This window comes from Rana temporaria, chromosome 4 (assembly GCF_905171775.1).
Source record: "Rana temporaria chromosome 4, aRanTem1.1, whole genome shotgun sequence".
In the NCBI taxonomy this organism is placed as follows: domain Eukaryota; kingdom Metazoa; phylum Chordata; class Amphibia; order Anura; family Ranidae; genus Rana; species Rana temporaria.
Window position 1 is genome coordinate 269,560,045 of NC_053492.1, and position 18,140 is coordinate 269,578,184.

Consider the following 18,140-nt stretch of genomic DNA (forward strand, 5'->3'; position numbering starts at 1 on the left):
CCGTCACCAACAAATCCAGTCTTCTTAATCACCCTCTAATTGGTGTTGAAGCAAACAAATGTGCTTACCAGAATTAGTGGACTATTATGGTTAAACAATAGTCTGCTAGACATACGCAGGATTGTGCCTGCATGCACATCGGACAGGAAATCAATAATAGCCTCAATGCCAGGGATTCCAGATAGGATATAAATGAAAAAAGAAAGGCAATGGAGATGCCAATAGTGTATTATCGCTTAAAATTTATTGTATATATAAAAAATGTAAAAAACAAGAGACAAATGGCCTAGATGGCCTCTTACTTCTAAAAGTGCCTACCCGGCACTGGGGCTGCAGGCGTATCACCGCTACCTTGCGGTGCGGTAAGAGGCAGGGTCGTCTGGTCCGGTGCTAGCTCCGTAGCACGGCTCGGCGTCCCAGCTGACAGCTCGTACGGGCAGGGAGGCACGTCACGTGATCGGGTCCGCCTGTCGTGCGGGAGGCACGTCACGTGACGTGCCTCCCTGCCCGTACGAGCTGTCAGCTGGGACGCCGAGCCGTGCTACGGAGCTAGCACTGGACCAGACGACCCTGCCTCTTACCGCACCGCAAGGTAGCGGTGATACGCCTGCAGCCCCAGTGCCGGGTAGGCACTTTTAGAAGTAAGAGGCCATCTAGGCCATTTGTCTCTTGTTTTTTACATTTTTTATATATACAATAAATTTTAAGCGATAATACACTATTGGCATCTCCATTGCCTTTCTTTTTTCATTTATATCCTATCTGGAATCCCTGGCATTGAGGCTATTATTGATTTCCTGTCCGATGTGCATGCAGGCACAATCCTGCATATGTCTAGCAGCCTATTGTTTAACCATAATAGTCCACTAATTCTGGTAAGCACATTTGTTTGCTTCAACACCAATTAGAGGGTGATTAAGAAGACTGGATTTGTTGGTGACGGCTTTCCTTTTCCTTTTTTGCACATAAAGAATATTCAAGAAAGAAGATTTGTTTTTTCTTTTACATGCTATGCATTGACTGAACACTTATTGGGACCTTTATAAGATTCTGAGGGGTCTTTTTTTGGACACAGAGACTCTTTTTGGAATTTATTATTATATTATTATTATATTTATATTTTATAATAGAAGTCTATTGTATTTAAATCTTCACCCAGCACGCTGGTTTACTATTCAGTAGCACTGAGTGGTTTAGCGCCCTCTACACATTTTTTCAATACATTTTTTGCAATTAAATCTCTCAGGGTGGGAGCCCTCCAATATGTAAACAGAGGTTTTTCTGGGAGTATAGATGCCAAATGGCGATCTGCTTTCACAATGTACCAGTACTTCCTACAGATTGTTTCAACTTGTTTATGTTGTACACTGTAATCCATTGTCAGAGGCACTCCCCCAGAAAAGGTATTATTTCTAATGGAGTCCTGAATTAAAATATCTCTGTCTAGAGCAGCAACATCTAATATTTTTTTCTCGATAAAATCCTGTTTGTAGCCCTTCTCCACAAACCTCCTTCCGATAAAATCAGCCTGTTTCAGAAATGTATCATTCTTAGTACAATTTCTTCTCAATCTTAAAAGCTGACCCTTTGGTATATTATCCAACCAGGGGGAATGGTGACAGCTATCAAGAGGTAGATAACTATTTCTATCCACAGTTTTAAAATGTGTCTGTGTTATTAAATTTGTTCCTTCTTTAATGTTTTCCAAATCAAGAAAGTACATTTTTTCATCGCTTATCTCCCAAGTAAGTTTAATATTTTTTTCATTTGTGTTCAAATAAAAGCCAAAGTCAATCAAACTCTCCCTATCTCCTGACCAAATAATTAAAATGTCATCAATATAGCGTTTATATAAAAGCAATTGTTGTGGTTTCCTATTGTATAGAACATCTGCTTCCCATTCCGCCATATAAAGGTTCGCCACTTTTGGCGCATATTTTGCGCCCATTGCTATGCCACAGATTTGCTTATAAAGAAAAAACAAATGCAGCGCCTTCTAAGCGTAGCAAGCTTGTTTAATAAAAGTGGTATGTGCAACAAGCTATAAAAAGCCTACTCACAAACATAAATGAATACAGGCAAAGTGGTGTAGAGATCATCCGCATTGTGTAGCCGGTGTCCGTACGATGTCCTGGTGCAGGCAGCGCGGAGATGTCATTCTCTGTGTGGCAGCGACAACAGGAACCGAGACGCTCTCGGAACCTACAGGCTGGAATCAGGTATCCACTGCGGACTGCAAGTGACGTCACTTCCGGATGCGGGAGGTGCACGCGTTCAAGACTTTCAAGTCTCTTCCTCAGGCTGGGCTGTGGCCATCTTACTGGAGACCAGTATATGTAGTGGTAATACATAGACCCGCCCCACATATAATCTAACTAGATCGTATTCTGCTACAACATTCCATGGCACATCAATTGCTACAGGAGGACCTAATATCGCAATAACAACACTAATTAACAATACTGTGCAATAAATAATAAGAAAGCAACAGTTGATGTGATATTGAAATAAATTAAATTAGATAAAATTAACGAGGTAACGTTATACTGGCCCTTAGGGGAACCTATAATGGAAATACATTCATGATGTCTGACACAGGTTTACCAATTAGAGATTAAAAAACAATAATCTTCCATGGTAACGAACAATCATTAAAAATCATTTCCATACCAAAAATAATTGTGATCAAGACTATATTCCAGGCAACTTGCAATGAACTTTTTGTTGTGCATCCTTGAGGTCACTAAGGCCATTCAGTGTCCAACGTGTTGCTTGTATGGCCTCCTTATGGTTAATGATGGTATATAGAGATGAGACGTCAGCTGTAGCCATATACATAGAGCTGCCGTCCAATACGATGGTATCCAATAACTGTATTAGGTGCTTCGTATCCCTCAGGTATGATTCGGTCTTTGTTACTAAGGGCTGGAGGAACCAATCTCTCAATTTTTTCTCACTTTATTTGGATGTTATTTCACATTCTTTTTTGGAAGTTTATCGTTTGATTGATATATATATTCACTCAATTTGGATCTCATTAATATCACTAACTTCATCTCCCTCATCATTGGTATTGATGTTTGGTGGGACATTTAGGATTAAGGAGTGAAACATTATCACATTTTATATCTGGTATTTATTTACTACATTTTGTTTGATTATTGAGCACTTTGCTTTTACTGGCTAAATTACCTTTGTTTAATTAGCAAGCGTCACTACACCCCCACCCCCTTTTTTACCTGTTATCAGTGTGTGAGCACTAATTAGTTGTGGCTGCTTCTTAGTTATATTTTAATTATTTATTATTATTTTAATTGTAATATATATTTATGATTATTTAGGTTTTAGTGCCCTGGTCAGAGTGGTTTTGCGCATTAGTTCCCCCCCCCCCATACACCTGAAGAAGAGTGTTGTATTTTAATTATTGCTGTCTACATCATTGGTGACTTGTGCCACCTATCAATGTTAAAGATTTCAACGAAAAGTAACTGTGCATACCAACATGGTATAGTCTAAAATATTGCAAAATTGAGAATTTTTAAAACAAAAAAAGATAATTGAATCGGTTCTCTATTTACCAGCCATCATTGCTGAAAGAAGTACCACTATTTTTTGTAATAAAACAAAATAAAATACATAGGCTCATACAAACCAGTCCTACAGCCAAAAATTTAAGAATTAACAAGAAAAACACACAGGATATGTGAAGATGCTAAATTCTTTATAACAAGTTCCCTTTTAAAAATCTCTATAAATGAAGTTATCTGCAGCCCCGTCAGCCTTTGGGAAGCATTAAAGAGTATGTTTATGCTGATAGCCAACTTAGCTGATGATATTTGCACAATTTTAACTTTATAACATCTGCTTTCTTTCTTGAGAATTATTTAATTTTTAAACACATTGCTCCCAACCTTTACTTTTCTGCAAATCAACCTCATTAATTATTTATTTATCTTTATTTCCTGAAGGCAAACTAGACATAAGGTCTCCTATAAATATTTAACAGTGTTTCTGGAAAATAACTGAAACTTTGACTTAACTTTTAATTGCACTCCCAATATACAACGATGGCCAAAACTGAAATATAAAAGTAGTCTGCATGCTAAAAAGCAAGTGTCTTTATTTTGCCAATCTGTCCTCTGTGATCCTGTCTCCACTTAAAGTTTGTTCCTCTCTTTATTTATTTATTTATGTATTCCTTTATTTATTTTTTGCTTGCCTAATATGATTTTTGGTACATTACTTTGTAATATAGGATAAATGCACCTATTACTGCTCCAGATATGTCTATTATGGCTCATTTGGCACAGTACAATGGCTTTGAATATCTTGCTAAATCGTCCTGAGGCTAAAACAAGTATTGCATAGATACAGAAGCAAGAAGCATACACTGGCTTATTTTGTTGCTGGTTTTATTTTGTGCAATGAGCAAGCATTTCACCACTTGCAAAAGATCAAAGTAATTTTACTGAATTCTTATCTTGTTTAAATTCCTATTCGGATCATATTGTAAAAATAACTTAAATGTGCCATATCCCATTTATATAAATATATTTATATAGTACAACTTTTTGTAGTAAATTTAAAATTTAACATCAGTCATACATCACTATGTCACAAATTACAAACAAGCACAACTGAAATTAAAGCATGTAGTAATAATAATGTTGAAGATTTATGAAAGTGTCGTAAGTATATTTTGTGAGATGCAGCAAAACAGATAGAAAACAAAATCACTAAAAAAAGAGGGTAAATCCACTCTTAGGCCGCGTACACACGGTCGGTCAAAACCGATTAAAAAGGACCTTTTCATCAGTCCAAACCGATCGTGTGTGAGCCCCATCAGTCAGTTATCCTTCTGTCAAAAAATGTTGAACTTGCTTTAAAATTGAACCGATGGACGCCTAACCGTCAGTCAAAACCGATGCCTATGGAACTCCTTACCCCAATCTATCCGTCTATCTCCTTCTCTATTAGCTTTTAGAGGATCCCTGAAAACCCTCCTCTTCAGAGAAGCCTACCACTCTCACACCTAACTGTATTTTCATATGAGTCCATCTGATCATCCCCCACAGCTAACTACCCTTTGTTCCACTTGACCCTCCTTTCTAGATTGTAAGCTATAACGAGCAGGGCCCTCTGATCCCTCCTGTATTGATTTGTATTGTGACTGTACTGTCTTCCCTGATGTAAAGCGCTGTGCAAAATGTTAGCGCTATATAAATCCTGTATAATAATAATAATAATAATAATAATAATAAAGAGGGGCAGTGGGGATTGTAACGATTACACACTCAGCTTCGCCCTGCACAGAGATTTTCCAACTCATGGAACAACAATCTAAGCACTAGTGTTGAGCAGAATATGCCATATTCGATTTCGCGATATATCTCGAATATATATTCGAATATTCGAGATATATTCGCTAAATTCGAATATTCGTGATATTTTATCGAAATGAAATTATTGCGATTTTTCGCTATTGCGAATGCGAAAATAATTGCGATTTTTTGATAACTGCGGTAGGAGCACTCTGATTGGCTCAGAATATTCGTGATATTTTATCGAAATATCGCAACATGCGAATGCGATATTTATTGCGCAATTTCGAGAAATGCTGGAGGAGCGCTCTGATTGGCTCAGAATATTCGTGATATTTTATCGAAATATCGCAACATGCGAATGCGATATTTATTGCGCAATTTCGAGAAATGCTGTAGGAGCACTCTGATTGGCTCAGAATATTCGTGATATTTTATCGAAATATCGCAACATGCGAATGCGATATTTATTGCGCAATTTCGACAAATGCTGTAGGAGCACTCTGATTGGCTCAGAATATTCGTGATATTTTACAATACAAAATAATTGCGAATATTCGGCAAATGCGGAAGGAGCACTCTGATTGGCTCAGAATATTCTTGATATTTTACAATACAAAATAATTGCGAATATTCGGCAAATGCGGAAGGAGCACTCTGATTGGCTCAGAATATTCGTGATATTTTACAATTCAAAATAAAAAGTGTTTTGCATTGGTGGTGATTCTTTACTCTATCCATCTGTCACAGCCATTTGTCAATCAAACACCTTGAAGATTGAACACGTTCATGCTGCATGCTTTGGACTTTTTTTCACTTCACATATCAAAGACATTTTTATGAAAGATTATTTTTCTATTATTGGGACTATATTTCTTTATATATTTGTTTCACTGTGTATTTCACAAGTTATTTGCGCTTGCTTATTTTATAATTTGCCCACATGTCTTGTCACTAGACATATTTTTTATTCTTGTAGAGCGACTCCATTTTCTGTCTTGTATTAATTTATGTTGTATAACATTTTTGAGTTGCTGCTGTATTCTCCCCTTTTTTAAGGTATGCGCAATTTTTTCCTTCTTACAAAAAATAATAATATCAAACATACAAATATTCATAACAGAAACATACACAAAGCCCCCCCCTTTTGCATCAGAGACAATCAGAGTTCTCCTACCACAGTTATCGAAAATTCGCAATCATTTTCGCATTCGCAATAGCGAAAAATCGCAATTTTTTTTTTTTTCAATTTGGCAACATAAAAGGATCGCCTCAGCTTAGCTACTCGGCCCAGGGTCTCTAATCATACCAGCAATGCTTTTAGACGTCGATAGGATGTGATCTGTTTTAAAAATCAAATTGAAAAAATGCGAATATTCGGAATTGCGAATATTCACCGCGAAATTCGAAATATAGCGCGATTTCTCGAATATGCTATATTCGAGTCGAATATTCGCAATGCGAATATTCGTGAGCAACACTACTAAGCACCAGCAGACAGTGTGATTATTATTGGAGTAGGTTAACTGAGCATTTAATCTATTACACACACACAATATAGCAGCCACCACACATGTTAATGGTGACGCACACTGTTCACATCATTCACTGATGCAGTTCTGACCTTTAGAAAATGTCTGTATCACTCATTGTACGCTTATACAGGAATGTAACAAAAAAATGAAATACATTGATGACTGCTGCACGATTGTGTGAATTTTTTATTTATTTTTTACCAAAGAAAGGTGAATGTAAAAGGTTTTTTTCTATCGATAAAGTAATGTAACAAAGTTTGCCCTATAATATCTTTTTTACAGAGGCAGTTTATTCATTTTTTTAATTTTTATAGTTAGAACATTCAGAGATTCAGCTTAATGATTCTGAAATGAAATATAATGCACAAAGTATGAGGAAAGAAATATTTACAGAAAACATAGTACAAAATAGACATAAATAAAATGTAATTGTTTACAATTAAAATAATTAAAGGGTAACTCCACTTTTGTGGAAAAAAATATAGCAACATAAATAATGTAGTATATACAATTGCAACACAAGTCGGGTGGTAATCAAATGTTATTAAAAATGACCTTTCTTTTTCAATCTACAGCTCTGTGGTTTTATGTAAAATGCAATATGGCTACCTGGAGGTGTTCTGTACACAGAATGTGTACAGAGTGCCCCCCAGAAACATAATTTCCTGCTTGTGTGGTTGGCTGATTTTCAGAGAACTCTGCATTAAAATACAAGTTATATCTCCGGCATCCCCTGCAACAAAAATTTCATTTTTGGTGAGATACTCCTAATCGGAAATTACTCTAAAGGGATGCAGACTCTGCAATTTCAATCATTAGAGCCCTGCAGGTACATCAGCTAAATCATAATTATGAAATCACTCTGTTAGGCCCCATACACACTATTTGATTTTCTGCAGATTTTCTTTTTCAGATTTACCAAAACCATATAGTACAAGGGCTTGCCTTCTTGCCTACAAATTCAAACTCTTAAGGTTTGACCTCATATTATATAGTTTTGGTTAATCTGAAGACAAAAATCTGCAAAAAATCTAATAGTGTGTATGGGGTCTTAAATTCACTTTCCATATGGACACAGAAAAACACACGGGGATTTCTTCAGAATATGGTAAAATCCTTGTAATGTACATAGCTCACCCAGAAGGGAATGTTTTTTCCCCAACAGAAGTGGAGTTACTCTTAAAGTAGAGTTTACCTGGTGTTTGGTCTATTGTAAGTCCAAGCTGACACAGTTACTGGCCCTTAGAAATGTCAGAAATGTGACTCAGTAACCTTGATAGTTTGAGTATCAAATGCGAGCTCCAATTGCCATAAGAAGCAGCTGTTTTCTTGCTCCTGGAGATAACTTTACCAAATCAAAGGGTCTGAGGGTGTGTCATAGATGTGCTGGAATAATTTATTATGCCCAGCAGGCACTTTCTTAAATTCAACAATACATAGTTACACTTTTTTTGTCATGTCAGTTCCTCTCCAATGCTGGCAAACCCTATCAATGCCCCAGAACCTGAGTAAGGAGGGGTCCGCCAGCATCTTGCTAAAAACAGATATATTATTACAATCAATAATCGGTTAAAAAACATTTTAAATCTATATTGATGTTTAATCCCAAAGGCTGGAGAGATTGAAGTCTATATATCCATTGCGTCTCCATCTGTGACACGTTTTTGTCATGTCAGTTCCTCTCCAATGCTGGCAAACCCTATCAATGCCCCAGAACCTGAGTAAGGAGGGGTCCGCCAGCATTGGAGAGGAACTGACATGACAAAAACGTGTAACAGATGGAGACGCAATGGATATATAGACTTCAATCTCTCCAGCCTTTGGGATTAAACATCAATATAGATTTAAAATGTTTTTTAACCGATTATTTATTGTAATAATATATCTGTTTTTAGCAAGATTGGTTTTTAGATTCGAGCCCTGGTTCCTCAGGGTTTCTATCGTAATACCTATTTTTTGGTATAAAATACTTTTAGAGGTTTTTTACTACTATTACACTCATTTTTTGTGTATTATATTAATCATTGTAACCACTTGCTTACTGGTCACTTAAACCCCCTCCTGCCCAGACCAATTTTCAGCTTTCAGCTCTGATGCACATTGAATGACAGTTGTGCGGTCATACAACACTGTACCCAAATGAAATATAATTTATCATTTTTTCCCCCACAAATAGAGCTTTCGTTTGGTGGTATTTAATCACCTCTGCGGTTTTTAGTTTTTGTTAAAAAAATAATAATATAGAATTTAAAAAAATATATATTTTTATATATTTTGTTATAAAATTTTGCAAACGGGTAATTTTTCTCCTTCATTGATGTACGCTGATGAGGCTGCACTGATGGGCACAGATAAGGTGGCACTGGTGGGCACTGATAGGCGGCACTGGTGGGCACTGAGAGGTGACACTGAGAGGTGGCACTGATGGGTGGCACTGAAGGGCATTGATAGGTGGCACTGGTGGGCACTTAGAATTGGCACTAATGGGTGGCATTGATAGGTGGCACTGGTAGGTGGCAGTGATGGGCACTGATGGGTGGCAGTAATGGGCACTGATCAGCACTAGTAAGTTACTCTGATAGGCAGCACTGCTAGGTGGCACTGATGAGGCATTGATTTGCACCACTGGTGGGCATTGATAGGTGGCACTTGTGGGCATTGATAGGTGGCACTCATGGGCATTGATAGGTGGCACTGTTGGGCACTGTGGGTACTTGCAGGTGGCACTGGCAGGGGGTACTGACTGCACGGATGAGGCAGAATTGCCTCTTTCTCTTTGGGACCGATGTCCCTTACACATAAGCTTACCGGCTTTTGTTTACATCACGTGATCAGCCGTCAATGGCTGACAGCTGATCACTTGGTAAGGGACCGGGACCGGCCCCTTACTCGGATATGTGATTACCCGAGTCTCAGTGAAGCGCGCAAAGGGGAGGACGTCTTTTGACGTCCTCCGAGCGTTTGGGGGCCTGCGCTGTGGCCGTCATTCGGCTATAGCGCGGGCACCAAGTGGTTAAAAAAGTCTTGTTATCTGTTAGTATAGGCATGGTTGTATTGGTATTTTCGGCCATATGGATATTCACCACCAGATGGTGCTGTCCTAACTGTTTCCTTTATATAGTAAATAATAGGCATGTTTGTATTGGCAATTCCAGCCATATGGATATTCACTACTAGATGGTGCTGTCATAATTATTTCCTTCAAGCCGCAATATACCCATCTGATCTTACTCAGCTATAAATTGCATCCATGCACCAAAATTGTTTATCTATCACCTCTTAGGTGATTGCGGACTATAATTATTTTTATGTATTAATTAATTTATTGATCCCTTTGTAAGGTTTGCTATTTATGTGCAGTGTGGGCAACGTGTGTGCATCAGCACTCCCAGAGGCAGATTCTGTAATGTATTTTTGTCTTCTCCTCCATTTTGGAGGAGCCCCACCAATAGAAGCCTTTCTACCCACATAAAAGCAAGCAGGAAGTGGTGTGACATCACTTCCTGAAGAGCCAATCATGGCAAAACATATGTTGCAGCAGAGGATCCATCATTTCTGGGTCCATATTTGATACCTCATATCAGGCTTTGCCCTGCGGAGCGAGACGTGGAACACACACCACCCCCAGGGATCAGCTGACTCACACACACTGTTTACGCCTAGTGCCAGTTTTTTACATTCTAGCCCCTTCCTGAGTGGCCATTGGAGTGGATTTATGCCATTTGGCGGAACCAATCTGGTATTTCCAAAGCGTTTTTTTGACCATCCTGTAAAAAGGGGTCAAACAGCTCTGGTGAGTGGCCATCTTCATACTGAGCACTTGTGGCAAATAAAAAGGTTGGCTTATATCAGGAGAAGAAAGGCAGTTCCTCTCCGAATATAGGGATTTTTATGTGAGGTGTCTTGCTCTTAGTATCAAAGGTAGGCGCACAAAACACAAGGTTTTTAGTAGTATCAAAAATAGTTTAATTATATAAATATAAAATTTCACATTTCATAAAATTAATTAACATAATGGAATATACATGATCACGACCATATTTTCATGATTTACACAATAAAGGAGAAAAGGTTATTATTAGAGGAAAAGCAGATGCGATTTTGCCAACTAGTTTCGCACTAGATGTGCTTCATCAGGGCTTGCATAATACTTCTGTTCCTTTATTACATGTAGTGGTCTGTGTATGACATAGAAGTTCATCATTAATGCAGGTATAATACAGAAAATTGATTAAATGTCTTTAAACTTTGTAAATAAGTGTTCAACACATGTACATATAAAAGGATATAATGCGCTTACCAATTCCGTTAAAAAGCTCTAAGAACCCAGCAGAGAAAAGGGGCTGCCTAGAAAATAGCGAAGGCGAACCTGATGCGATCAGGAGATTGACTACTACACTTTCAATCAGTGGAAGCCAGATCCACTTGATTTGAGCAGGTGCGAACAATGAGATGTTTGTGAAGGGTTCACCACAATTAAAGAGGAAGAGATACAGGTGTCTGTATGTTGTATCTATTTCTCTCCTAAAGGAAGAGGACACAAAATTAAAGAAATAATGAAAAAATTAAAAAATGATGAAAAGATTGAAGAGGTATCTATATATATATATTTTTATTTTTTAGACATTTTTAGACAGAGTAGATATCTATGTATTAAATGGACATAGACAAAGTAGATATCTATGTATTAAATGGGTATAGATAAAATGTCAAAAGTATACTTAAAGAATGTTACCTCGATAGCAGAAAGGTTTGAATTTTGGGTTAATGCTACCAATAGAGTCCAATGGAGTTCATAGTGGATTTATAATCAGTTCTATAAATAAGTAAAATAGAAAATATGTATGCATATATGTATATCAATGAATTCAATTCAAGAGACATGAACTCAGTGCCGGTGGCTATTACGTTATAATGCAGCACCCGTCTATTTAAAAATAATAAATAGAGAAGGAAGAGGGTTTACCTTAAATAACCAGTGACATGGAGCATATAGTGGTATATGCTGTTGTCCTAGAAGAGTATATCATCTCAGTTGTATTGTGGTTAAAGATAATGCTGCCAAAATAATCCAAGGGCAATACTATGTATTTCACTTCCAATTCTATAAATAGACAAAAGGATAAATGAGTTGAACTAGTGCATGTGGCAAAATAGCCTGCATAGAGCACTAAGTTTTAGAAAAATAGACCAGAAAATAATTACCTTGGCTGAATAGTGACAGCATAAGGCTAGGTGAAGCAGTGTACTAGCGTCCCGCATGTAGTGTGTTGTCCTCCCTTAAGCCGTCCAGGTCAGCGTCTGGCATACGTAACGTCAGCGCTGACCTTAATAGCAACATCTCCACCGGAAGTGAAAAGAGTCAACGCTGACCCCTGGCATCACTTCCGGTCCACGTGTCCCAAAACAATAGCGCGCGCAACTAATGCGCTCCAGCATGATGACGTAAGCCGGAGCGCATAGGGAAGAGACGTGTACTAGCAGTCTCTAACCAGCCAGAGATGAAAGATTGGCTGGATGTGCGCGCGCATCCCATCTGTTGTTACTGATGGGAACGGGAGGCGTCAGAGAAAGCGCGCCCCCTGTGTTGGGACCTGTGATTGGCCACACCAAAGTTGTGCAGAGTCCAACCTCCCCTCGCATCAAGGGACCCTCCGCACATTAGATGGAATGGTTCAGAGCTCAAAAAACGGAAATAAATAATTTAGTAAAGAATAATAGATCATACACAATAAAACGTGTATTTAACTGTAAAGAAATATATTAGAATGTACTGCTGGTTTCTCCCAGCTAGACATCCAAGAAGGTTCATTTATACATTGTCTTATCTGAGGGAAGATTAATAGAGGTAGTATCCACAATAGTAAATATTTTTAAGATTTTAGCACTATCCAGCTATTTATTCATAGAGCAGGACAGGGCAAAGCAAGACAAAACAAAACAGAATACAATCAAAACAAAACAAAACAAAGCAAGGCAAGGAAGGCAAATACAAAAATACAAGCTAAAGGCAAAAGGCAAAGCAATAGAGCCATAGATCCTCAAAGTGATGTCATGAGCACTTGTGGTGGAAGATCTAGAAGTTTTATCTCAGAGCATTCTGTTTTGGTGTTTGGTGGGATTTATTCACTTATGGACTTTATGCTTGCTTATTTTTTTCATTTCTGTGCACATTTAAGTTTGATGCAGTGTTTTTTCTACACAGTTTAGTGATTTGTTAATTTTAAAGGGGGCAGATGTTGGTTTATATGTTCTTATCCCCAAAAGGTGCCATTTTTTTTGGTATATATTTTCAAATACACAATTACTACAGTTGATCCAGAGTAGACATGTGCACAGCAAACATTTTCGTTTATTTCTATTTCGTTTCTGTTCGTTTATCGTGATTCCTAACGAGTCGTAATTTCGTAAGACGTTGGTTATCGTATTCGTACTCTTTAGTATTTTCGTAACACTCTTTTTTCCGTTTCCGTTTTTTTCTGTTAGTTTATTTTTCGTTGAATCGAGATTCGTATTTTCGGTATATTTTGTATTCTGCCGCGTTCGTATTTTTAAAATGATTTTATTCGTTCCTTCGTTTTTACGTTAGTTTAATTTTCGTTGTTTTGCTATTCGTATTTACATTATATTTTCCATCATGCCGCATTCGTATTTTCGTAAGAAATATATTTTCGTTGCTTTATGATCATTCGTATTTTCGTGTCTAATTTCGTTTGATTGTAAAAACGTACTTTTGTAGATTTTATTGCATTCGTAATTCTGTTAGAATACATTTTAAGTTTATTCGACACACTACTCGTCGTAATTTTGTAATTCGTACTTTACTGTGATTGACTTGACTGTCTTAGTTAGCACACACACCCTGTCTAGAATGAAGTCTGACGTAGAAGAAAACTAAAATATGTCAGATATTACAAATACAAATCTAGAAATTAGATGCACTGCAGTCTAACACAGACAAAGACACAAGGAGCCAGGAGGTAATGAGAAAGAAGCTCATTGGGGGAAGGAACAAACCTCTTCAGAGGAAAGGGACAGCGCTCAGTGGCTATTGGTCAATGTCCAGAAATATTTCAGTACTAACGAAAGCTAATTTACATTATTTCGTATTTTCGTTGTTTTAATTTCCGTTTTCCGAAGATTCGTAATTTATTTTTCGTTAGTTTTGATTTTCGTTTTTTATTCTTTGTTCAGCATTTCGGTTGTTTTCTTTTCGGTCTTCGAATATTAGTAAGTTTGCATTTTCGTTCATTTTGTTTTTCGTAATTTTTTTTTTTTTTGGGGTTCGGTATTTTCGTTGTTTCTATGTTTTCGTTTCTTTCATCTTTCGTATCTTCGTTGTTTTTCATATTTGTTATTTTGAAAATATCGTTATTCGTTATTAATTGCGCTAAACCGTTCGTTCATTCGTATGTTAACGAATAAACTAAAATAACGAAAATTGACGGAAAACGTATTCGTAACTTAAAAAATTGCACATGCCTAATCCAGAGGAAGGTAAAACATAATCCAATTTGCTACAGCAGGGAACAACTTCTTCCTGATTTCCCAGGAGGCATTTGGATATTCCCTGGATCAACTACTTAGTGTGAATACCTATAAAACTTATATATACAGTTATATTTCGTGCAGTTAGGAAAGAATCCAATTTTAAAATAATCGAACAAGCTGGACAGAACTAGTTATTGAGAGAGCGCATGCTACATTTTCACAGCTCTTACTGCAAAGAAGCATGTGGAGGTTAAATCTCATTTCTTCTTGATGTAAAGAGTGCTTCCTTGTCTTTTGTAATGACCTGAAAGTGAATAACTCAACATCTCTCTCGCTCTTTCTCTCATGCCTCTTCAATGCCTCTTTTTATACAATTAAGTATTTTGCTAGCTTTAGACATTGTAGTTTGGCATTGCATGGTATTATTAAGTCTATGATCTACCAAACACCCAGATCCTTCTCCACTGTTACATCCTCCAGTTATGTTCCTCCTAGTATGTGTGATGCATGCATGCTTTTAGACTCCAAGTGCACCACTTTACGTATATCAACATTTAAACCTCATTTGCCACATAGCTGCACAATTAAATGTTGCATCAAGCTCTGCTTGTAAGTTGGAGACATCCTGTAAGGATGTTATTCCACTACATAGCTTGGTGTCATCTACAAATTCTGAAATTGTATTTTTAATCCCAGACCCTATATAATTTATAAATATATTAAAGTGTAAGTAAGCCCTCCTATCATTTTGAGCCAAGGAAGCTGCCATATTTGCCTCTGTTTAATCTACAACCGCCATGATGCTGCACATGTGATCAGTTATGACACCAGCCATTGGATCGTTTGACAGTTTGGTTGAGAGCCCAACCAATGGGAGTTTTAAATCTTCGGCACGTGCCAGAAATGAAACTGTTTTATGGATAAGTTTACTTCCGCTTTAAAACGTAAGGGTCCCAACACTGAACCTTGAGGAACACCAACAATAACCTTGGACCATTCAGAGTATGAATCATTAACCACTACTCTCTACAAATTTCTCTCTGAATCCAGCTGGTGTAACAAAAATGAAAAACAATTTGAGTCAACGTCATGTATCCAATTTTTTACTAAAAAGTCATTAAAATAAGTAAGAAAAGGAGTGTTTACATGTGTGTTAATTTTCATAAAGCAGAATTTTTAAGATGCAAATTGACCTTTAACCTTTAGGGATATTTGGAAGTGTAAGGTCCCATTCGGAAAGGTTTCTGAGGCATATAACTGCCTAAACGTCAAATTTGAAAGTGAGAGCATACTGTGGAAAATGGGAGAACAGCTTACGTGGAATTTTGATGTTCACATGCATATAGCACTTGGACGTGCCATGAGTGGAATGATTGTATTTTTCAGCATCTGGTCCTTTTTCTTTTTAGCCTCTTAAGGCAGCCAAAGATTGAAGCAATAGACTGGTGGTACATTTTTGTATGGTATCACATCTATTGTGATGTAATTCATTTGAGAATCATGGTATCAAATAATTTTTTTTTTTTTAGCTCTGTTGTCCATATTTTTTATTTCTGTCATTGCCTATATGCCTTATTGACAACTGATCCCCACCATTTCTTATACAGGCATCAAAAGGATAGGAAAAGGAGGTGAGCATAAGAGCGTTGAACGATGACCCCCTGATAACTCTAATCGCAATAGATGAGCAAACTATAAAAAGTCATATCAACATACAAAATGTTAAAAACAGACATATCACATCATAGGGGCAACATGAAGCTCACATATACATTTTTTTATTTATTTTTCCCTCTCTCCCCTCCCCCTCTTATTTGTCCCCACTTCCATTGATAGGGGGTTTCATATGAATATACTGTATATACACTGCTCAAAAAAAATTAAAGGAACACTTTTGAATCAGAACTCTGGGATATTGATCTGGTCAGTTGAATAGCAGAGGGGGAGGGGTGTATACAAAGGGGGTTTGTATCAGTTTCAGCTGCTTTGCTGTTAATTGAAATTAACAACAGGTGCACTAGATGGGCAACAATGAGACAACCTCATAGGGAATATTTTTTCAGGTGGAGGTGTTTCCCTACTCATCTTTTCTGACTGTTTTCCGCTAGTTTTGCATTTGGCTAGGGTCAGTGTCACTACTGGTAGTACAAGGCGATACTTGGACCCTATAAAGGTTGCACAGGCAGTCCAACTCCTCCAGGATGGCATATCAATGGCACATCAATACGTTTGCTATGTTTTAGATCCTTCTTCTATCTGCAAGCTGACAGCCATCTCTGTGGATAGCTAGTTCTTGAGTATTTATATGGACTAATTGTCATGGACTAATATACCCCTTTGAATATCCATTCCAATCCCTTTATATATAGTAGTTGTTTTATACATCCATATCCAGAATGCACTTAATTAACCCCTTGTTTTGCTCAATACGTGTCATTTCCAGAAGGTTTGCCGTGTCTCCCAGGATAGTCTCAAGAGCATGGAGGAGATTTTTAGGAGACAGGCAGTTACTCTAGGAGAGCTTGACAGAGCCGTAGAAGGTCCTTAACCCATCAGCAGCACCGGTATCTGCTCCTTTGTGCAAGGAGGAACAGGATGAGCACTGCCAAAGCCCTACAAAATGACCTCCAGCAGGCCATTGGTGTGAATGTCTCTGACCAAACAATCAGAAACAGACTTCATGGGGTAGCCTGAGGGCCCGACGTCCTCTTGTGTGCTCTGTGCTCACTGCCGGACACTGTGGAGCTCGATTGGCATTTTCCATTGAACACCAGAATTGGCAGGTCCGCCACTGGTGCCCCATGCTTTTCACAGATGAGAGCAGGTTCACCCTGAGCATATGTGACAGATGTGAAAGGGTCTGTAGAAACTGCAGAGAACTTTATGCTGCCTGTAACATCGTTCAGCTTGACCAGTTTGGTGGTGGGTCAGTGATGGTCTGGGGAGGCATATCCATGGAGGAACGCACAGACCTCTACAGGCTACAAAATGGCACCCTGACTGCCATTAGGTATTGGGATGAAATCCTTGGACCCATTGTCAGAACTTACGCTAGTGCAGTGGGTCCTGGATTCCTCCTGGTGCGCGACAATACCCGGCCTCATGTGGCGAGAGAATGCAGTCAGTTCCTGGAGGATGAAGAAATTGATACCATTGAATGGCCCCCACACTCACCTGACCTAAATCCAAAAGAACACCTCTGGGACATTATGTTTCGGTCCATTCGGTGCCGCCAGGTTGAACCTCAGTCTGTTCAGGAGCTCAGTGATGCTCTGGTCCAGATCTAGGAGGAAATACCCCAGGACACCATCCGTCATCTCATTAGGAGCATGCCCAGATGTTGTCAGGCATGCATACAAGCACTTGGGGGTCATACAAACTACTGAGGACCAGCAAAATGGACTAGCTTGCTGCATAATTTTTTCACTACGATTTTCGGAGGGGCCTTTGAATTCAGCCCTCTGTAGGTGGATAATTTTCATTTCCATCAAATGATGTGCCATCCTTACATTCCTAACACATTACCCAGTCCATATCAGTATAGATATCCAGCATGAGATTGTTGCCCTTTGAGATCTGATATGTTTTCAAAGATTTTTTCCCTTTGAGATCTGATATGTTTTCAAAGTGTTCCTTTAATTTTTTGAGCAGTGTATTAACATGTCTTTACTAATTTGCTTATACGTTGTACTCATGATATATGTTTATTAACATTAGGTATTCAGTCAGATGCTGAGAGACTGAAGTCCTGAAGAAGAGGCTTTGACCATGCAACGCTTAGGCTAATAGTCAG